General features: G+C 48.2%; 1 protein-coding gene and 1 long non-coding RNA gene across 3 annotated transcripts in view; one reads left to right on the top strand and one right to left on the bottom strand.

Moving 5' to 3' along the window:
* LRFN2 (leucine rich repeat and fibronectin type III domain containing 2) overlaps positions 1-22,403 on the top strand; it is a 197,846-nt gene that overhangs the window by 112,961 nt on the left and 62,482 nt on the right. The gene's annotated exons all lie outside the window — the stretch shown is intronic.
* Positions 976-15,075, bottom strand: LOC145516269 (uncharacterized). 2 transcript variants are annotated; one of them, XR_014061248.1, is made up of 8 exons: positions 14,921-15,075; positions 13,294-13,451; positions 9,914-10,596; positions 7,184-7,439; positions 5,703-6,009; positions 5,459-5,587; positions 4,963-5,194; positions 976-1,481 (listed from the first exon to the last, which is right to left on the bottom strand). It is a non-coding gene; the product is annotated as an uncharacterized LOC145516269 (long non-coding RNA). The 2 variants fall into 2 exon arrangements; XR_014061249.1 differs by lacking the exons at positions 4,963-5,194; positions 5,459-5,587.

The following is a 22,403-nucleotide window of genomic DNA, read 5'->3' as shown; positions in this document are numbered from 1 at the left end:
TTCCCAAGGACCGAGGCTGCGGGTTCATAGCAGGGAGATCTGGAGCTCTGTGGGGCCCAAGGGGGTACTCAGCAGACTGTTCCCCAAGGTCATTGGGCTGGACCCCTGGGAGTCCTTATTGGACTAAAAATGATCACAGAGGCCCCCCACCCCCGCTCCTCATGCCCTCAAGTTCTCCCCCTAACAGATCAGGTCTTCAGATGCCAGCTCAGCTGGTGAACAAGTGAGAAGTTCAGGCAGGCAGTGGCGCTTATTGTGAGAATAAGTCCTCGGATTCCAGGCTTTCACAAAGCCCTGCCTGCTAGGTCCCTGAATTGGTAGAATCAACCAGTTGTTTTGACCTGGAAATACCTATTCCAGCTCTGGGAGAAGAGGAAACAAGAGAAACTGAAGGGGGAGGAGGGAGCGGGGGAGGAAGATGGGAAGCGTAGATGTGGAGGGGAGGGGAAGGGGAGGTGGGGGAGAGTCGAGTTTTTGTTTATAACCACCTTGTCTTTATCCTCTGTGCACACACAAGGGAGCTTATCATCAAGTCCCGTGTGTGGGGTGGAGCATGCATTCGGACAGGTCATTGGGTCCCTGAAACTGTGCCACCAGCACGTGGGATGCTTGGGGACATAAGGTTTACTACATAAGTGAATGGTGGGCCTCACTGATCCTGGGCACTTGCACCCTCTCGCCCGCCTTGCCTGCAGACATGGGGTCCCCATTCACCTTCTTCCTATGGGCAAATCTGCTCTAGCTATGGTTGTGCGACAAGTCACCTCACAGAGGGCATCTCTTGACGTGATACAAAACAAAACAGCGATCTTTCAAAGGGGCTGTTGTCATTTTCACCCCTACTGTACAGCAGGGAGCTTCAGCCAGCTGCCCTGGGCCACGCTGCTATTAATAACATAGAGGGGATCTGAATCCAGGCCAGCTGCCTCCAGTCTATGCTCTGGACTCCACACCATGCCACCTCTACAGGTCAGCTTTAGTGTATCAGGAAGAGATTTTATCCGTCAGAGTAACATCCTTTACAGAGGTCCACATGGCAGCACCCTTGAATCCCACAGCCCAGTTGGAACACATCCAATGATAGGCTACTTGTTACTTTTCCAGGAGGCCAGACCCATCTTCCCCGAGTTTGGAGCTTAGGAAAAAGCGTTTGGATGCTGAGCCCTAAACTTGCCTCCCTGTCCCCCCTCCTGCCCTGGCTGAAATTCTAGAACCACTGAGAAGTCTGTCCCTTCGGCCTGAGATCCCTCAGATAGTTGCAGGCCACCTTCCTCCCTGCACCTGCAGACTCGGATAGCACAATTAGGGTCCCCTGGTCCCTTAACCCTTCCTCCTTCTTGGCCATCGGCTCCCATGCCCTTCACTTGTCAGGCCTGGGCCTGCTGGACATGCTCAGTTTTGCCAGCATTCTTCCCAGTCCGCTGTCCTCTGGCTTAGGGACACTCTGGGTGTGAGCTGCCACTCCTGGTCCTTGGCCTCACCTGTAGAGACAGAGATTCGCTCAGGCACCCCTGATGTAGTGTCCAGCTCTGACACTGGAGCCGGTACCTGCGTGCATCCTCCACCCCATCCTGTCTCCTGCCTGTCATGTTCCGCCCCCATCCAGGTGCTCCCTGAAGTGGACCTAGGCCTGGCGGTTGCATATGTCAGAGCTGAACAGCCAGAGCAATGGGAGGTGACGTGGGGGCCAGAGCAAGAGGAGGGTGCAGGTGCTGAGGTCAGCGGAGATGAGGGGTGGAGGTCGTCACAAGCTGCTCAGCCTTCCAAATGTCTCCCTCGCTCCTCTCTCAGGGAATTCCAATGAGAGCAGGCAGAAAGCAGCCTCTTCGGTCATTGGCTAAGTTGGCATAAACACTTGGCATAATTCCACTGTTGGTTTCTGTTGCATGCGGAGGGGCACTGTTTTTCTCAGAGGCGGGCCCACCCTGCCTGCGGGCCCCAAGCCGGCATGCCCCAGGGGACCGAGCTGGCCAGGGCAGGGAAGTCCTGGGTGGGGTTCCACAGGGAAGCTGGGGATGGGTGACAGGTGAAGACATGGAGGCCTGGGCACCTGCCTCAGGTGACAAGGGGCCCATTGTCACCCCACGTGATAGTTTCGAGAGAAAACTCTGCCAGTGAGAATTCAAATGGAAGGGGCTGGTTCTGAAGTGAGAAGTCTGTCCCTCTGCCCCAGGCAGGTGGGCACTGGCTAGCAGGAACCCGGCTACAAGGATGACTAACTCCCAGTGTTACCAGAGGGATGAGTGAGTGGATGGTTTGCAGAGGTGTGGGCAGGGCAGAGGGACCCCCCAGGGCGGGTGCACTTCCAGCACAAGGCCAGCGACAGTTACCATCCCTGGGGGCTGCAGAGCAAGGGGAGGGGACAGAGGTACCACTGAGAGCCGCGGCCAGGGAGAGGGGCTGTCCCGCAGGAGCTGCGGCCACTGGACACAGCCACTGCCAGATGGCCACGAAGCCCACGCCACGGCAGGGCGGTGGGGAAAATGCCTTGCCTCACTCTCCAGGCTCCTGTCGGTGCCCCCGGAGACCAAACCCAAGAAAGCCAGAGCAAAGCGGAGTCTGTGAAATGCAGCTGGTGGGGGCCAGACCTCAGGAGTCTGAGCAGGAAAGCGAATGGATTGGAGAGGGGGTGCATCCACGGAGAATAGACTGCGTGAGCCAGTGATGAGAATTGTTTTTGTTTCCTCCACAAATTGGGTGGCTTAAAACAACAGGAAGGTGTCCTCTCTGTCCTCAATGACCTTCTTCATTATGTCTTTGTATCTCTTCTCCTGTCCTTTAGAAGGGCACTTGTCATTGGAGTTTGGTTCGAGGATGACCTCATCACCTTAACTGAATTACATCTTCAAAGACCCCCTTTCCCATATCAGGTAGCATTCACAGGTTCCGGAAGTTAGGAGGTGGACTTACCTTTTGGGGGAGTGGACCACTCACCCACTTAAATGGTCATCTCGGGTGAGCTCTTGTCCCTTCTCAATGTCCCCTACTGTGTCACTTCAGTGCATTTCAGAACTGGCCAGAAAGGAAGGAAGGGCTGACGCTATTTCCAGTTTACAGATGAAGCCAAAGAGAAGAGATGTGCCTGAGAGGATGGGAGTAAGTAGTAGAGGCGGGAGGGGAGCCTGGGGGTATTGCTTTTCTGTGCCATGTACCTCTCATCCCCACCCCAATCCAACAGACAGATCAGCCAACTCTCAGCTCCTCAGCACTCTGTCCACTCTTCGTATCATTTCCATTTTGTAGTTTTTCCTCTTTGGACTTCAGGAACCTAGACGTGGTTGAGTCGCATGCCTCACTGGTTTTCCATGAACCACTTTTATGTGGCTGTTTCATTCACTGTCTTTAGTAATGGAGAGTATGCACTAACTCCCAGGAAACAGCTTGAACATAACCCACATCTGCACTCAGTTCCCCCGTCCCATGCCCCTGGTCCCCCCAAATGTGACCGCCCCTGTCACTCTGAATCCTGGTCATTTCCCTTAGCTTTCTTTCTGTGTGGTTCTATTGCATGTCTTTCTCATCATGTTTCTTTTTCTTGTAAATTATGAACATTTCAAGCATCCAGAAAAGTGTAGAAAGTAGTGTATCGATAGCTGCCTCGCTGTGTGTTAAATGCAGCCGGTCACTGTTGAGCTCGCTGTGTGTTAAATGCAGCCGGTCATTGTTGAGCACCAGTTTTGGGACTGAACTCCATGATGGGCACAAGTCAGGGAGGCGGCAAGCCCGACAGCCAGCGAGGCTAGAACATGTCAACAGGGCATTACAGGACTTCTCAATAAGGCACTGAGGTGACACATGTAGGGGACGTTGAGAAGGGACAAGAGCTCACCCGAGATGACCGTTAAAGTGGGTTGAATGGTCCACCCCCCCCAAAAGATAAGTCCACCCCCTAACTTCCGGAACCTGTGAATGCTGCCTGATTTGGGAAAGGGGGTCTTTGAAGATGTAATTCAGTTAAGGTGATGAGGTCATTCTAGACCCAAACTACAAGTGCTTGGGGTAGGGAAGAAGGGCAGTGGGAGGAGGACTTTCTCACTTCTTCCTTTCTGATACTGGGTTGGAATTTTTGGAAGGCAGAGGCCAGATTCAAAGAGGTTCGTCTCTGAAGCCCCACTGCCTGGCTGAGAGCAGGGGCTCAGTAAGTAAAATTGATAGAATTAATAACAGAGGGTTTCTGGAGTAGATGCTAAACCTCCTGTTGTAGGTCAGCAGAGCCTGCGGTCCACTCAATAAAGTCATGAGCAAGGTATGGGATTGGATGGGTGGAGGTGTTTGCAAGGTAGCCCATTCCATATCTGATTCAGGGGAATCATTCCCAGATGAACCCATTATATCCCTTTCCACGTGGTGATGTTTGCGACAGACACTCTCTGTGTGTGTTTTAGTCCTCTCACTAGGAGATCCTTCAGGCCAGGGTTTGGGGATCTGAGGTCAGGTCCTGAATCAGATTTGGAGATTTCTGAAGCAGAGGCCGTCCATCCCCTTTTGATTGGGGCCAACTGCCACAGCCATGGGCTCTCTTCCGCCGTGATGGGAGATACCATAAGTCAGATCTGTCTCCCCTATCAGCTTGGGGCATCCTAAGGTGTCTTTCACCTGAGAGATTTTCCTGAAATCGGAGGTGGGAAGTTGGCTGGGAGTCCCCTGAAGACAGGGGCTATATCTCTCCAACAGACTGGACCATCTGTGAGGCTGGGGTGGCTTTTTTTTTTTTTTCATCAGAAGCTCCTGAAGTGAGAGCTGTCTTCTTGCCATTGTGCAAGAGAAAAGGTGCAGTTATCCTTCATGCTTCCAGAAAGCAGAGCTGGCCCCTTGCCTCCTGCCCCTGAGATGTCCTTGAACAGTGCAGACCTCTCTGAGGCATCCTTGTTTTCTCTTCTTACCTCTCAGCCTGGAGATAACTCACTTGAAAAAAAAAAAATCCCTGTTGCATCTCACTGGACTTTGCCAAGAGTCACTTACCATGTTCCCCAGACGCTGTGTCTCCAGCTCTGAGCATCTGAGATGTAAGCATGGTCGGACTGCAGGGGGGTTGCGGGCACAGGAGGGGATGTCATGTCCTGTAATCCAGGCTTTGGCTCCAGCTCAGAGCTTGCTACAGTGTCTGCAGGCTGAGTGCAGTCTCTGTAAACACGGGCAGCTGGGCCTGCCCTGAGATGGGATCTGAAGGAAGCTCTTCCCCTCTGGCCACCAACTGATGTCAAAGAAAAGACATCAGGGACCTGGGTAGGGGGCAGAGGGGAAGGGGAGAGGGCCTCATGTTTGGACATACACACTATCATCATCATCATCATCATCATCACCATTGTCATCTCATTCAAATTTCCAGCTACTGAGATAAGTAGAACATATGTTGTCTACATTTCGCCAATGAGAAAGTTAAGGTGGAGAGAGGCCTGTCTGGGGTGATCTGAATGTCAGAGGGCTTCCCAGGTGGCGCTAGTGGTAAAGAACCCACCTGCCAATACAGGAGATATAAGAGATGCGGGTTTGATCCCTGGGTTGGGAAGATCCCCTGGAGGAGGGAATGGCAACTCACTCCAGTATCCTTGCCTGGAGAAGTCCATGGACAGAGGAGCCTGGTGGGCTACAGCCCATGGGGTTGGATATGACAGCACAACACACAGAGAAGCAGAAGTAGGTCAGAGCATGTTCTACCTGTAAATCTCACACTGTGCCCAGCCCAAGACCCTGTGGCTTACCCTCTAGAAGGACTGATCATGGTAGATGCTTGAGTGGGGTCCTCTCCTTTCTGTCCACATCACGTTGTAGTGAACACACCCACTCTTCCAAGGCTTTGTTGGGTGTGTGGCCAATGGATGTCTTCCATGTGGGTGTCCTGATCCCCCACCCCCTGATTATATCAGGGTCTCCTTAAAGATAGGGCTGAGTCTCTGTCCTCAGACTGGGAGCTCTCCAGGCCAGAGCTCTGCTTCTGCCTTCTGGCCCTTCCCCTAGAGCAGGGGTCCCCAACTTCTGGGATCTAATGCCTGATGATCTGAGGTGGAGCTGATGTAATAATAATAATAATAATAATAATAATAATAATAAAGTGAACAATAAATGTACTGTGTTTGAATCGTCTGGAAACCATCCCCTACCCCACCACTGCAGTCCATGGAAAAATTGTCTTCCATGAAACCAGTCCCTGGTGTCAAAAAGGTTGGGGACTGCTGCCTTAGAGGAGGCAGTAGTTGTACCAGGAAGACCTTTGCTTAGTGCATTTATAGTTGTCCTGGTTTTCCCTTTCTTTGGCCATGCTGTCTGTTCCCTGGGGCGGTTTTAAGGTCATAAAAGCTCCAAACTCAGATTTGAATGGGTCTGCAAAGGTCATCCCATTTATTCTAGTTCCTGGACCCTTTGCAGAGAAATTCCACGCTCAAAAGATGTGCTGTCTGGCTAGAGAGACAGTGCCCAGCTCACAGCTGGAATCTGACATCTTCTGTGGCACCATTCTCTCCTTTCCATAAACTGGGTTTTTTAGAGCACTGCTCTTCACCACCACCACCCTATTCTCCAGCTACTGACCCTCCCCAACCTTTTATTCTCCAGGCTAAAGCCTCTTATTTCCTACAGGCACCTTTCTGAAGGAAGCAGGGGGTGAGTGGGAAGTTACTGCCTCCCTACCCTGGGTGGCCCTTCTGAGCCCCCTGCTGCTCCACCTGCCCTTCCTCCTCTCTGTTCCACCCCCTCTCCAGCCCACCTCTCCCTTTGAGCCCCTACTGGGCTTCCCCTCACCCCTGGTCACTGTGGAATATCTCTTAGGTCTCCAAGTTCCCATAAATGTGATCATCCTGGAAACTTAATCCCCCTAAAGTTCCTGAAGCTATTGGGTGTCAGACCTGTCAAATTCTACGTAAGGAGAGCCCAGACCTTATTATTCAAATAATACTCAGTTATTCCAATTAACTAATGCCTCATGTTGGGTCTCCCAGACGCAAACCAAGGTGAAGATTTGAGGGTAAATAGATTACGTGGGGATGAACTCAGGAAGAATTAGTAGAGAAATGGGGACATGAGACAGGAAGGGCAGGAAGCTAGTGTGAGGTGTGTTAATGAGCAAATTACTGGTTTGGACAGTTGGGACTCAGTCGCACTGGGGAGCTCTAGGAGTGTATTAGTTTCCTGTAGCTGCTATAACAAATACCATAAACTTAGTGGCTTAAAAGGACAAATGTATTACCTTATAGGTCTATAGTCCAGATCTCCACACTTGTTCACACGGGGCTGAAATCAAAGTCTTGGCAATGCTGCCTTTCTGAGGGCTCACGGGCAGAATCCTCTTCTTAGCCCTTTCCAGATTCTAGAGGCTGCTCATATTCATTGGCTCATGGCCTCATCCTTCAGAGACAGCCACAGAGTTTTTCACACTGCACCACTCTGACCTCATCTTCTGTCTCCCTCTTCCACATTTAAGTATCTTTTTGATTGCGTTGGACCTACCAAGATATTCCAAGATTATCTCTATTTTAAGATCAGCTGATTAGCAACCGTAATTACACCTGCAATCTTAATTCCCCTTTGCCACATAGCCTAACATATTCACAGGGTTAGGATATGGACATCTTTGAGGAGACCACCAAAGGAATTTATATAGATCACACCTCAGAGTTGTTCCACACAAAGAGTGAGAAAGTGAGAGTATTTATACACCCCCATCCAAGACTGGTTGCAGGGGAAAGTAATTTCTCAGCATTTCTGGCCTGTCTGCCCTAGCCCAGGGAATTCCTGTGGCCAGAGAAAGCCTTTAGACAGAGTCCCAGATGCTTGGAGTATGAAGCCATCAACAAGCATGGGAACGGTCCCAAAGTGAAATGGGCCACTCATCAACAGAGTATGCTACAATTAATTCACCTATTTATTCATCAAAAATATGAATGTCTAATTTGGCCAGGTCATTACCAAGTCCCAGTGAGAGAATGATGAAATTGATGCCAGTCCCTACTCTGTGAAAGGGAGACACATGGAAGATGGTTATAATGTAGTGTGATCTGTTTAGCATAGGCCTGAACCAGAGTTACATGGTCTGGAGTGGGGATCAGGGATAGATCAGAGAAGGTATCCTGCAGTGCTAAAGCCTGAGTTCACATTAAAGGAAATTTAGGAGTTTGCCAGATCACAGGGTCAGGTCACTGTTCCTGATGGAGGAGATGGCATGAACAAACACACCTGGGAAAGCAATGGTATGGTACATGCAGAGAAGATGGAGTGGAGTAAGCAGCCTGGCTTACGGGTGGGGGACTGTGGGAACTCCTCAGTAGAGCTAGGCAGGGAGTGGTCATGGAGCATTATCTCCCACCAGAATAGGTTTGAGCACTATCTTGCAGCAAAGGGGAAACCATCAAAAGTTTTGAGACAGTAAGAGATATAGCCAGATGGGCAAACTTGGTAGGTGCCTCTGTCCCTCCCTGGTGTATGAAATAGCAAGCCTGGAAGCAGGGAGCTATTGCAGTGGTCCAAGGGAGAGAAGAAGAGCCTTCAGATTAGGATTCTGGTTGCAGAGGTAGAAAGACTACGTCTGTGTTCTAAAGCCTGTGTTTGTGGATGAAACATTATTTAGGATGAAGTGTGACTTTGACTTACAGAAAATCTGAATTGGACAATAGAAGTTTATTCCATTTTACATAAAAGCCCAGCTAGGCAGCTGGGTCTCCTTCTACCTTGCTGCCCTGATAACTATGGCCTCCATTTCCAAACTCACCTCTTGGCCCAAAATGGCCAGTGCAGCTCCAGCCATCATATCTACATTCCAGGTACCAGGAAGGAGAAGAAGGACCCACCCAAACTTTCTATGATTCTGACACTAATTCCAACGAGTGTTCTTTTTCCACCCCAAAATTCTCCAAGGTCAGCTGTGTGTTCTACAACTCAATTCTGACAAAACCTACTTAGAGATATTAATAGTATCAGATCCCACAGCTTAAGGACTCAGTCCTGCAAGACTGTCCTCCACTTCAGACACCAGTTGTAAGTCCAGTTTGTCTCCTATGCTTCTGAGCAACTGACTATTGATCAGAGGTTCCCCACAGTCCTCTCCTTGGGTTTCATTAATTTGCTAGAGCAGCTCATAGAACTCAGACAGACATTTTACTTACTAGCTCACCAGTTTCTTATAGAAATATATACATTACTCAGGAACAGCCATTTGTAAGAGATGCACAGGGCAAGATGTGTGGGAAGGAGCAGGGAACACTCCATGTCCTGTACGAGGTGTTCACCAACCTGGAAGTTCTCCAGACCCTTCTCATTGAGGATTCGTCATACATGCATGGTTGATTAATCTTTGGCTACCAGTGATTGATTCAGCATCACTCCCCTCCCAAGAGAGGGTGTGACTAAAAGTTCAAACTCCAACCAAATGGCTGACTCCCCTAGCAACCAGCCCCCATCCTTAGGTGTTTTCCAAAAGTACCATTAACATAGCAAAAGATACCTTTATGACTCTCATCACAGGAAATTATAAAGGATTTTAGGAGCTCTGGGCCAGGACCAGGATGAAGACCAAATTATATTCTAATAAGAGTGTATCACACCTTCCTGTAAGGACACTTCTTTTTTTTTTTTTAACTTTTTATTTTGTATTGGAGTATAGCTGATTAACCATGTTATGAGAGTTTCAGGTGGACAGCAAAGGGACTCAGCCATGCATGTGTATGTATCTATTCTCCCCAAACTCCCCTCCCATTCAGGCTGCCATGTAAGATTGATCAGAGTTCCCTGTGCTATACAGTAGGACCTCATTAGTTATCCATTTTAAATATAGAAGTGTCAGTCCCAAGCTCCCTAATTGTCCCTTTTCTGCATCCTTCCCCACTGGCAACCATAAATTCATTGTCTAAGTCTGTGAGTCTGTATCTGTTTTGTAAATAAGTTCATTTGTATCATTAGGACACTTCTTATAAGTTGCATTTACCTCTACCACTTACACCTCTGTGGCCAGAACTCAGTCACGTGGCCACACCTAGTTGCACGAAGGGCTGGGAAATGCCTTCTTTCTAGAAGCCATATGCCCAGCCACAAAGAAGGGCACCGCGGACTCTGGAAGCAACTGGTCATGATGAGGTAATAGTGGCCATGTGCATTGTAACCTCTTGCCTGGAGAATCCCAGGGACGGGGGAGCCTGTTGGGCTGCCGTCTATGGGGTCACACAGAGTCGGACACGACTGAAGCGACTTAGCAGCAGCAGCAGCATTGTAACCAGACTGGCCTGGCTTCCATTCTTTGTTACTTGGACTCTTCCTCTGGACCTGGGTGCCCTTCTCCATAAACAGAGATGTACGATTTTTGTGAGGACTTGAAATAACAGACACAAAAAACTTCATAAACGGTCAAGTGCTGTCACTTGTGAGATATCCCTGAGCTTGTATGCACTGTGGCCCCACTGATGAGTTGGAACTGCTTCACCAGGATGTCAGCAGAAAAGTTTGGGATGGAAGAGGGAAGCGAGGAATGTGGTGTTGGGGTTTTTTCCAGACTGAGAGGGCTTAGGGCAGAGAGGCTGTGAATCCAGTACTGAAGGCACCTGGGGGTGTCTTGGAAGGGGGTCCCATGTATCTCTGGAGGAGACATCTTCGAGCAAAGCCCCGTGGTTGTACCTGGAATTGGGCAAGAGAGTATGAAAGCAGTTAGATAGCTTCCCTCGTAATCCAGTCATCTCTGGAGTCTCCTCCATCATCTGACCTCACAAAGCTTCCGTCCTTGGACCCAACCAAGGTGAAGATTCCTTGCTGAGCTCCTGTTTTCCTCTTCATGGGCAAATGAAATCATTGCTTGGTTTAGCTGAGGTGCCCTTAGTTCCTCATAGTAATTATTGCTCTATCAGTGAACGGAAAGGTTTTAATTTCATAAGGGTGCGTGCAAACCGTGCATTTTGCATTTACTCTGCCTTAATCAATACTGTAAGAGAATTAAGAGGTCCCAGCAAGCCTTGTGATCTTACCTAAGCTAATAAAAAATGAGCGTACATAACTACACACAAGACCGTAGCTAATGTTCTTGTCGATAACTGGGGACCACATTTTTCTGTCTTGTACCACATTTTCTCTAGTTTATTCAGTTATTGACTAAAAGCATGTGTGTTTTTAGTGGCAGGGCCAGTCTATCATTGCTGCTACAGTTTCAGGTTTTATGTCATCTTCTTTCACGTCAATCTGATTACATTGCATTTCAACCTCAAGTCTGTTCATCAGGAATCTCCATCCTCTCCCTTGCTTGTTTTTTCTCAACACTTACTGCCTTCTAGTATTCTCTTCATTTTGTTTATCTCGTTTATTCTCTGTCTCTCTTCTGTTTTTTTCTCATTTATTCACTGTTGTGTCTGTCCTTGGTGCCTAGAACAGTGCCTAGAACATGATAGAAACTCAAGAAATTATTTGCTACTGGAAGGAATGAAATAATCTGGTATGATGGTTGTGTACACAGCGGACACAGTTTCTAATGTCACTTTTGGCTCTAAAATGCTGTTTCCAGATGCTGGGTATATAGTGTATGCTTGCCCCAGCTGGTTGATTAAATAAATGGATGAATCAAATGTTACATTACAATGATGGAAAATAATGTCATGTTCCATCCAATAGCCTCCCTCCCCTCCCTAGCTGTTCCGCAGACCCAGCTGGCCAGAAGGAAGGAGGCATGGAGAACAAGCATATATTCTCTGCCCTTATCTCTCCAGCACACAGCCAATTTTTAAAATAGCATTTAATGACCATTGCATAAAGATGTCACTGCATCAGTGCTGTCCCCAGGCAGCTGGGAGACTGTGAAGCCCCCGTGTCTTTCTGCGACATCCCTCCCAGGGACCGCAGAGGGGTCTTCCTGGCCCAGCTCACCTGCTTCATTTGTAACCCAACTCCCAGGATAGGGTATTCTGCTAAATACACTGGCTCCCTTATCTGGCTCTCCTATAGTAATGCTCTTGCTACACAAGCCAGACAATTAGAGGTAATTGGGATAATCGGCATTTATTATGGCAATTTGCATTTCTACAGCAGGCAGTACAGAATTTACCACCCCGCTTGGGAATGTGCTTTTTGGATCTGTGGTGAATGCAGCACTCCATTCTGAAGCGCTTTTTTAGGGCCCACAGGATTTGTCCCTCCTTTGCTCTCCTGATGTCCTAAGGGCCACATTAGGTGTGAATCTCCCCAGCCAATCAAAGGGGAGCATGCAAATTAGGGTCTGGGAACTAGGGAAGCCTCAGTTCCATCATCTGGGACCTGGGGAAGACTACTGCCTGAAAGGAGCCCTGGGTCTGTGGCCAGACCCCCTGTGACTGATTTTTCACTACATTGACCAGATGTTTGGCTTAATTGGCAGAATTGTTTTGCTGTCTCAGCTGAGTAGCTCAATACTCAAGCCTGCGGTTATGTGATGGCTCTCCACACACGAGCCCAAGGGGCTTCTGAACACAGGGGTGCCTGTTCCTGCCTGCAGCCACCTCCTCTGTCATGAACACTTCCCTTGTGCCCAGCTTCTTGGGTATCCGCTTGTCCCTCTCATGAATGAGGGCAGCGGTGTGCAGCGACCATAGCTGTCAACCCTCTACTGCAGCTTCCTGGGTTGGAATCTCTTGTCCACCAGTTGTTAGCTGGGTGACCGTGGGTTCCTTAACCTCTTGGCGCTACAGTTTCCTTATCCTTAAAGTGGAGGTAACAATAGTACCTGACTCTAGGATTGACATAAAAATCGAGTGAGAAGGACTTCCCTGGTGGTCCAGGGGTTCAGACGCCACGCCTCCAATGCAGGAGGCATGGGGTCGATCCCTAGTCAGAGAATTAAGATCCCACACATTGCGTGGTGCAGCCAAAAAAATAAAAAGTTAATTTTAAAAAATCAAGTGAGCATATCCTTTGAGTCCTTTAGCAGAAAGCCAGAGACAGACATTAGATGCTCTCATTAAAAGGTCCTCTCTCCAGCCACTCTGCAAGCCTTCATTATGTATTTCCACCAAGCCATCTATAAGGTACACAGTTCCAAGGGTCCCCAAGGAAGCACAGATAAAAGTGCTTTACCAGTTTGGAGAAGGGAGAAATTGATCTGAGTGTGGACAACATGCAGGTTTTTCAAGGGAAAGAGGTAGCATTTGTTCTGGGGCCTAAAAGACTGAAGATAGGACTGACAGAGAGGAGATGGAGGCCGTTAGGAAGCAAGAAATGGTGGGCTGTGCATCAAGGCAAAGGGTACATGTTTGTATCTGTACCTAAAATATTTCTGTTTATATAAAAAGTGTTTTCAATTTCACTGCAATTTACAAACAAGTTATACAATACTCACATCCTCCCCAAGTCTCTTACCCTATTCCATCTATCACCCCTGGGCAGGGATACCAGGGCGCCTGTCATTCTTTTCTGTGGCAGCTCCTCTGGTCTAAGACTTTACTCCTTTGACAGTCCCATCATAGACTTTGTCCACTTTGTTGAGAATGTGGCAGCCAAGCCGGAGACACAAATTCCTTGGATTAACAGGGAAAGAGGAGTGTTAGATGATGGGGGCAACAGATCACTAAACTTTTCAGAGCCCCCAACTTACCTGCCTAGGAGAAGAACCTGGCTTTCCTTCTTAGGGAGGAAGCAATCTTTAGCCAGGCTCCACAAACAGGAAAGATTACTTCAGTTGCAATTGGCCCTATGGGTTCTTGGAAAGCATGTGTGAAATCAACCAAAGCATTCATTGCAGCCTCTTTTCACCCAGCATTTCAGTTAGGATAAAGGTGAAGTTGCTGTTACAGAGTCCTGAGAGAGTGGCTTAAATAAGAGGAAAGTGTGTTTCACTCTCATATAACAGTCTAGTTGGTTCAGGCTGGTGGGACCACTGTGATTGACAGAATGTTCAGACCCAGGTTCCTTCCATCTTGTGGCTCAACTCTCCCCTGAGCATTGTGTTCATTTGCATGGTTGGATCTGTGTGGCTGGCACATTTGTTTTCCAATACGTGGGGACTGGAAAGAGAAGCTGAGCATAAAGGCTCTTCCTTAGAGCAAGGGATGCAGAAGTTGCACTCATCACTTCTGCACAATTTCCTTTGAAAATACAAGATCTCATTGTCACACCTAGCCCTACAAGGGGCTGGGAAATAGTCTCTGGCTAGTACTTTGTGCCCAGTGAAGCCCTGGGGAAGAGGGATGGGTTCTGTTAGCATAAGGAATCTGAGGGTTAGTGTTTCTGCTCTGACTGTTGAGGAAATAGAGGCAGCTGAGAGTTATTTCCCATTGCTCTGGACCATCACCTCCTGATGAAGCCAGAACTTAGAGCCCAATTATGCAAAATAACAGTGGACAGCTGTGGTGTGTGCTCAGTTGTGTCCAACTCTTTGTGACCTTGTAGACTGTAGCCTGCCAGGCTCCTCTGTCCATGGAATTTTCCAGGCAAAAACACTGGAGTGGGTTGCCATTTCCTAAGGGATCTTCCCAACCCAGGGATTGAACCTGTATCTCTTACTCCTGCATTGGCAGGTGGATTCTTTACCACTGCACCTCCTGGAAAACCCAGGACAGCTGTGGAGCGGAGCGCTAAAAGGAACATGTGTTGCTGTTTTCTGAGACCGCTGGGCTTTTGCTGCTCTTAAGCAGGACCTCATTTCATGTGAATGTCCACCGCCCAGCCCTCTCTGCCTCCTGCACCAGGGCCATCTCTGCTCACATGGAGGAACAGAACCAAGTGTCAACAAAACCTCCCTTCTGGTGAACTGCCCATTCTCTGATCTAACCTGACATTGGTTCATGTTTGCAAAGCAGTTTCTATGGTTTCATCTGTTCCTTGTGGCTACCCTAGGATGAAGACTGGCAGATTTTCTCCATATCCTCAAAGAGAAGACAGGCTCAATGAAGTTATGCCATGTATTAGTTAGGATAAGCTAGTTATGCTTTAATAACAAACAGCCCCCAAGCTCAGTACCCAAACACAACAACAGTTTACTTCTTACCCACACAAAGTAAAAGGGGCCTGAGAGACTCTTCAGGGCAACTGTCTTCCATGTGGTCCTCAAAGATCCAGGATGATGATGGCTCCATCTTCTTGTAGATTCATCATCTGGAACATGAAGCCACCTCTTTGGTCCTCATAGCAGGGCAAGAGAGAGACTAGGTAATCATGTCTGATGATGATACACAGTCTGCTCACATTCCATTGTGACATAGTCACAGAGCTCACAGACCTGCAAGGGAGCTGAGAAGTGTTGTCTGGAAGTGGGAAGAGGTGGGTATGGGTGAATATTAGACATATTGAACGTAAATGTTTTGCTCAAGATCTCACGGAAAATAATGGCACTAAGCTTTTTTTGATGATTTCGAATTGTGGTGCTGGAGAAGACTCTTGAGAATCCCTTGGACAGCAAGGAGATTAAACCAGTCAAGCCTAAAGGAAATCAACCCTGAATATTCATTGGAAGGACTGATGCTGGAGCTGAAGCTCCAATACATTGGCCACCTGATGAGAAGAACTGACTCACTGGAAAAGACCCTGATGCTGGGAAAGATTGAAGGCACCAAGAGAAGGGGGCAGCAGAGGATGAGATGGTTGGGTGGCATCACCAGCTCAACGGACATAAGTTTGAGCAAACTCTGGGAGATAATGAAGGACAGGGAAGAGTGCTGCAGTCCATGGGGCTGCAAAGAGTCAGACACAACTTTAAGACTGAACAGCAACAGCAAGCTTTTTTAAGAGTTTTCTCATTTCTGATGTAACCCACCCTAGTCTGATAAGGCAAGCTCCACCTATTTTTTTCCTAGGAATAACAACAAATAATTACCTTTGTGACTGATAGGAGAAGGCAGTGGCACCCCACTCCAGTACTCTTGCCTGGAAAATCCCATGGACGGAGGAGCCTGGTAGGCTGCAGTCCATGGGGTCGCTAAGAGTCAGACACAACTAAGCGACTTCACTTTCACTTTTCACTTTCATGCATTGGAGAAGGAAATGGCAACCTACTCCAGTGTTCTTGCATGGAGAATCCCAGGGACGGGGGAGCCTGGTGGGCTGCCATCTATGGGGCTGCACAGAGTTAGACACGACTGAAGCAACTTAGCAGCATCAGCAGCAGTGACTGATAAGATAGTCATTTGGGGGAGAAAAAGGCTAATCCCATACCAAGAACCTTGTGAGATGCTAGGCTTTCTTGCAGAGTAGGCAGCTTACTTATATTTCAAGGCCCCAAACCCACATAATTACAATCCCTTTTTTTGGATTAGAGCCGTGGGAAAGCCCTCTTAAAATGCACACTTTCTCTTGGCTTGGAGACAGGCATGTACAGCCATCATTATTCATTCACACCGCCATATGGCAATGGTATTTTTAGTGGGCAGAGACTGGGAATCAGAACAGGTATATTTCAATAGAGGAAGAAGGGAAGAAAAAAGAGGAAAGGGAGGGGAGGTGCAGAAGGGAGAGTGTGGGATGCCCAGAGGGGAGAGATGCTGACCAGTCTAATCCTTCATCGAGTAAAAAACTGAAGGGCTGTATGGCTGACCGGTTACTGGCTAGAGAAAAGCATGTATGGGGTGAGGGGAACATTGGAATGCCATTTTCCCCAGGTGCCAAAATTCCTCTAAGGAAGCCTTAAGTAGGGCTGCCTTTCAGACTTGTTCTCATGGCCTTGACCCAAGGAACAGAGCTGCTCCTTCTTCACTCTTCTCTTTTCTGTTCCTCCTTGGAGGCACCCATGAGCCTTGAGCTCTGGACAACCGTTTAATAATGATGTAACCACAGAGAGGCTTTAACTCTCTGTTTTCATTTTCTTCACTTGTAAAATGAAGATGAAAGTATTCTCTCTGGAGTTCTTGGAGAATCAAACGTGCAAACAAATGTACCAGGTTTTTTTTTTTTTTTTTTTTTGCTATAGAGAGTTGTGCAAACTAAGGGGTTACCATTGTACTATCATCATCAGCCTCACCATTATTTTACTCCTGTGTATGAGAGCATAAGACACAAAGATAGCAGCAATTACTAGTACCCAGAGTAGTTATCAAGTCTGGCTATTTCCGGCTTAGGAAACAAATTAGTCAGCATGCCCAGGTCTGGTTTCCCTCAGCCTCTCTTTCCTTGATCCAGTTCTCCCTGGTATGATCTCATTTTCCTCTGACTCTCTGTGCAATTAGCTGCCTCCTCCTCTTAGTCTGAAAAGAATCCACACTTCTGGATATCTGGGTTAGATTTAATCACTACACAACAAATAACTGGGGCTTCCCAGGTGGCGCTAGTGGTATGGAACCCGCCTGCCAATGCAGGAGATGAGGGTTCGATTCCTGGGTCGGGAAGATCCTCTGGAGGAGGAACTAGCAACCCACTCCAGTATTCTTGCCTGGAAAATCCCATGGACAGAGGAGCCTGGCAGGCTACACACTATGAGGCCACAAAGAGTAGGAGATGACTGAGTGCCTGAGCGTGCACACACACTCACAGAACAAATGCTGTGGGTTAAATAACACAGATGTATTGCCTCACTGTGTCTTGTAGATCCTCTGCTCAGAATCTCACATGGCTGAGATCAGGGAATTCTTACTTGGAGGCTCAGCTAGGGAGATTTCCACTCCCAAGCTCTCTCAGATTGTTGGCATAATTCAGTTACCTGTGGCTGTAGGACTGAGGCCCCTATTCTCTTGTTGGCTGAATCCCATAGCTCCTAGAGCCTGCCTGCTGTCCCCTGCCACATGGCCCTTCCACAGCATGCTAGTTTGCACCTTCAAGGCCAGCAGGAGAAATCTCTCTGATCTTAGAAAGGGCTGAGTCCCTTTTAAGGGCTCACCTGATTAAATCAGGCCCATGCAGTACAATCTCCCCTTTGATTAACTCAAAGTCAGTTGATTAGGGACCTTCTTCAGTAACATCCACAAAACTCTTATGTCATATAATGTAACATAATCATGGGAGTAATATGCCAGCATATTCACAAGTCCCCATATTCCACTTCCTCACTCTGAGGGGGAGGGAATTCTACAAGAGCTGGACCTCTTGGAGGCCATCTGGGCATTCTTCCTACCACAGTATCCAAGAGGTTTCAGTTCAAGCTGAACTCTATTCAACAAAGATTGGGTCTTCTCTGGTACCCTAAATTTGAAAGATGCAAAGAGGCCTAGAAACAAGTAACTGTTGAACGGTTATCTTTGCCTGAGGTTCCTAGAAATGAGAGCCTGGGGCAGGGATGAAGCACTGATGCTTATTTAGGAGGTACAGTCCCAGGGCAATGAGAGTGAGGGCAAAGGGGAGAAAGGCAGGGAAGGATGGGAGACATGCATGGTGATGGGTCACTGTCATTGTGATGGCCATGGCTTCACAACCAGCTCACAAGGAGGCATCAGATAAACCTGCTCAGCCAGGCAAAACTTCTCTGGGCAGGTTGTGTGGGAAATCCATCCTTCGAAGGGAAGAGGCGATAGAGAAAGTTAGCTGTCTGGCTTTCTCCTATCTCCTGCTTTCCATTGGCTCCTTCATGGAGCTGCTCTAGAAGCCAGGTCCCATGCCCTGGGGTGTGGTTCCAGGTCATGCTTCTCTGCATGGAAGTGTTCTGCCAGGGTGGCAACTGAGATGCAGCTAATGATCTGGGAGGCGGGTACGGCCAGGAGATCACGATGTGCTTGGTAGAGTGATACACACTAATCCCGTGGTAATGCAAAGGAAGTCACTCACAGAGGAGGGAGAGCAAGGGCAACGGAGAGCACCTGCTGTGGTCCATGTGGAAGACATGGCTCAAAGGCAGGAGCAATGATAATATAGTGTATGAGGGGAATCAAGGTATTTATAACTACCTTTTTATTATAGAGGTAGTACCTTTAAATAAAGAATGGACACAGTAAAAAAGTATGAATGATAAAATGAATGTCTTTTTTATGCCCTAGATTTCCAAGTATAGTTCCCAGAGAAACCACAATTTTTTTGTGACCTTCCAAAAACTGTCTAGCTTGTAAATCAAATATAAGTAAATAGATAGACAGACAAATAGATAAGGTGTGTGTCCTTTTCTGGGTACATATAGGATCTCATGATACATTAGGTTTTGGCAACTCACCATTTCAAATAAAGATATGCTATAGGTGAATATTTAAATCATATAAAGTCTTTGTTGCAAACAATGCTGTAATGAAATCCTTGTATCTACTTATTTGTGCAGATGTACAAGTATCTATGTAAAATTAACTTCTTAGATGTGGACTAGTGGACGTCATTTGAATTTCTGTAGGTATTGCCCAAGTGTCTTCCAGGAAATCTATCCTAATTTGCACCCCCTCTCCCCACCACTTCAACAGTGTTTGGTTGTGCTTATTTGCCTATAGCCTCACAGCACTGGATATTAACAGTCTTTATCACCCTCTCAATGGAAGATGATATTCAGATGTTTTCATTTGCATTTTCTTAATTATGGATAAGGTTGAGAATGTTAAACATCGAGGGAGTTTTAAAGTAATGAAGTTCTGACTTTTTACTTGCCCATTGGATCTGGCAGTCCATCCTCTTGGTCTGGAGTATCCCAGCTGAACAGGGTCACTCCTAACAGCATAAGATGGAGCAGAGAGTTAGTCAAGCACAAAAGCTCATGGGAACTGAGGGTTAACCCAAATCAGGGAGAGGCTGGTAGATGTTTGAACCTGAGGAATGATAGATGGGCTTACATGCCTATTGATTTTGAGCTCTGGAATGTCTGTGACAACCTTGACATTAGTTTTCTGTAGAGGATAGTCAGTATGAGTGACTTTCTGATCCTGGACATGAAACTTGCCCCCAGAAAATCAGAGACCCTGTAAAGGATCAGGGAGTATAACTTCAAGCCCTTCTGCAAAACACCCAGTCCTGACCACATTTCCCTTGGGGAAATCCCTTTGGGGGGAAAAAAAAAGAGGGATTTTTGAACCCAAAGGAAAGAAGCATCTGGGCAGCAAAGCCAGACTCAAAGAGAGTAGTATGTGTCTGTGACTGTCTGGGTGGGGGAATGAGGGGGGACTTCCACTCCTGGGGAGTTACGGTGGGGAAGTGGCTTTGCTAAGGGTGGTGGCCGTGGGTGTGGGGGGGCAGTGCTGTTTATAAGGATGCTTTCCTCTTAGATTCCTAAAGCTAGAGAGAGCTGAGACTTCATCCATCCTCCGTAGTAGGATATAATTGAGAGTATCGGGGCTGGCCGGTCACATCTCCCTTTCTCCACAACAATGTTGCCACAGCCTCACTCTCCACTTCTCCTTTTCCCCTCTTCCTGCTCTTTCCAAGCTCCAGACACAACCAGTGACTTTCCAGGGTGACAGTAGCTTACAGGACACACATAGGGAAGCACTGCTGATTGTTCACTGGATCCACCTGCAGTGGTGAATTACAGTGAAGCAGGGCCATGGAACATCCCCCATGGGAAAGAATCACCTACAGCTTCATCTCCTGTACTTGACAACAGGACACTGTTTCTGCATTGGTAGCTTAAGCTACAACCAGCCTCCTGCCCTTGGGAGCCAGTGTGTCTGTTTCCAAAGCTCCATGTATTCATTTATGATTCTCTCCCTCTCTCTTCCTCTCTCTCCTTCCCTCCCCCTCAACTTCCTTCCTCCCTTTTTGCTCTTTCTCATTCTATCCTTCTCTCTAACTCCCTCCTGCCCTCTCTCTATATCTGTTCCTCTTCCTGCACTGTAGGGAGGTGTGGGGAAGAAGGGAGATTCCCTGATGGCTCAGTGGTAAAGAATCTGCCTGCCAGTGCAAGAGATGTGGATTCAGTCTCTGCGTCAGGAAGATTCCCTGGAGTAGGAATTGGTAGCCCACTCCAGTATTCTTTCCTGGAGAATCCCATGGACAGAGGCGGGCATGACAGTTCATGGGGTCGCAAAGAGTCGGGCATGACTGAGTGACTAAGGCAGCAGCAGCAGCCAGGGAGGAAGGAGTATTCCATTTGTTCACGGTTGACTGCAGGGAACCTTGCTAATGTCGTCAGTCATTTCTCTTCTGTTGGTGGCTTGTGTGGCTCCATTCAGGGCCCCTGTCAACCATCTGTAAGTTCTTCTCAACCTGATGGAACGATCAGGTGTGTCTAATCCCTCAGTTCTCACTTCTGATGTAGAGAATTTGAGGCAGGCTCCCTTCACACACTACAGATCCAAAGACCGAACGAAGTGCATCTCTCTACCACACCCAGGATGCCCTGAGGTGAGAGTCCAGCTGGGCCCAGAGCTCACCAGTGTGGACAGGGATGTTATAATCCTGACTGGTGTCACCGCTGGCTGCTGTAGCTTTGACAGCTCATGTGGTTCCTTATGGATCATGCTAATGGTCTTGCAGGAGCAGACAGATGGCATGGTGGACTCAGGATTGGGTGGCCTTGGATTTATGATGTTGAACAGCCATGACTCTGGCCTTAAGGCCAGCTGATACTATGGATGGTAAGCGGGCTGACCTAGAAGAACTCCCAACTGCACTGTCAGGTATGTGCGTGCATGCCAAGTCAGTTCAGTCATTTCTGACTCTTTGTAAACCCTTGGACCGTAGCCCACCAGGCTCCTCTGTCCACGGGATTCTCCAGGCAAGAATACTGGAGTGGGTTGCCCTGCCTTCCTTCAGGGGATCTTCCTGACCCAGGGATAGAACTTCATCTCCTGTGTCTCCTGCATTGGCAGGTGGGTTCTTTACCATTAGCGCCACCTTGGAAACCCATGCACTGTCACATTACACAACAAATCTGGTGTGTGTCTCACCTTTGTTTCCAGAAGACCTTCATGGAACAGGTAAGATTGATCACTTTAAACGTCCTCCCAGGGTTTTCCGTCAATGCCCCTGGCCTCTTTCCTGTGCCTCTGCTTCTCCTTGTGTAGCAAGGAGGATAATGGTGATCCCGATAGTGACCTGGAATGTCCATAATGTCATTTTCATCGGGAGAGGTATCCGTGGAAGTGACAAGATGAAAGAGTGATGGTTCCTGGAAGACTGTCCACCAGCAACCTGTGGAGTTCTTGCTCATTTCTAATCTGGATGGGAGAAGTGATGTGTCTCCTCATCATCTCTCAGCAGCCAGAATGGTCCAGGCCCAAGGGCACAGCCCCACTAGGCCTTCATGTACGTTGGAGTCCCCTACAAGGGCCTTCTTGCCTCCCCTGGTCACACAGAGCTACACGTGAGACTAGGGAGTAGATGAGAGCTTGTATGTTTTGAACGAGGCAAGGCTCACAAAAGGACTGTGCTTAGGACTCTGGCTCCTTCTCTTAATTGTCAGGAAACCAGGATCAACACAGCACCACTGAATTCTGCTAATTAAATGTCTGCTCTCCTGAACACAGGTCTCATGGCCAGTCCAGAGAGATGCTCATTAAGTGAAAGGGTGGATAATTCAATCACTGCAGGGCTGGACCTAAGGAGAGGATGCTGCTTCCTTGGAGAAGAGCTGGCTCTACCTGGACTCCCCCACCCCCACCCTGTTCTCTGCCCCCTGCCCCCCTCCCCGAGCTGGGGCT

This window comes from Giraffa tippelskirchi, chromosome 8 (genome assembly GCF_054371585.1).
Source record: "Giraffa tippelskirchi isolate mGirTip1 chromosome 8, T2T-mGirTip1v1.2.pri, whole genome shotgun sequence".
Taxonomy (NCBI): Eukaryota; Metazoa; Chordata; class Mammalia; order Artiodactyla; family Giraffidae; genus Giraffa; species Giraffa tippelskirchi.
The sequence above is the reverse complement of the archived record's forward strand: the minus strand, read 5'-3'. Positions and strand labels throughout refer to the sequence as shown.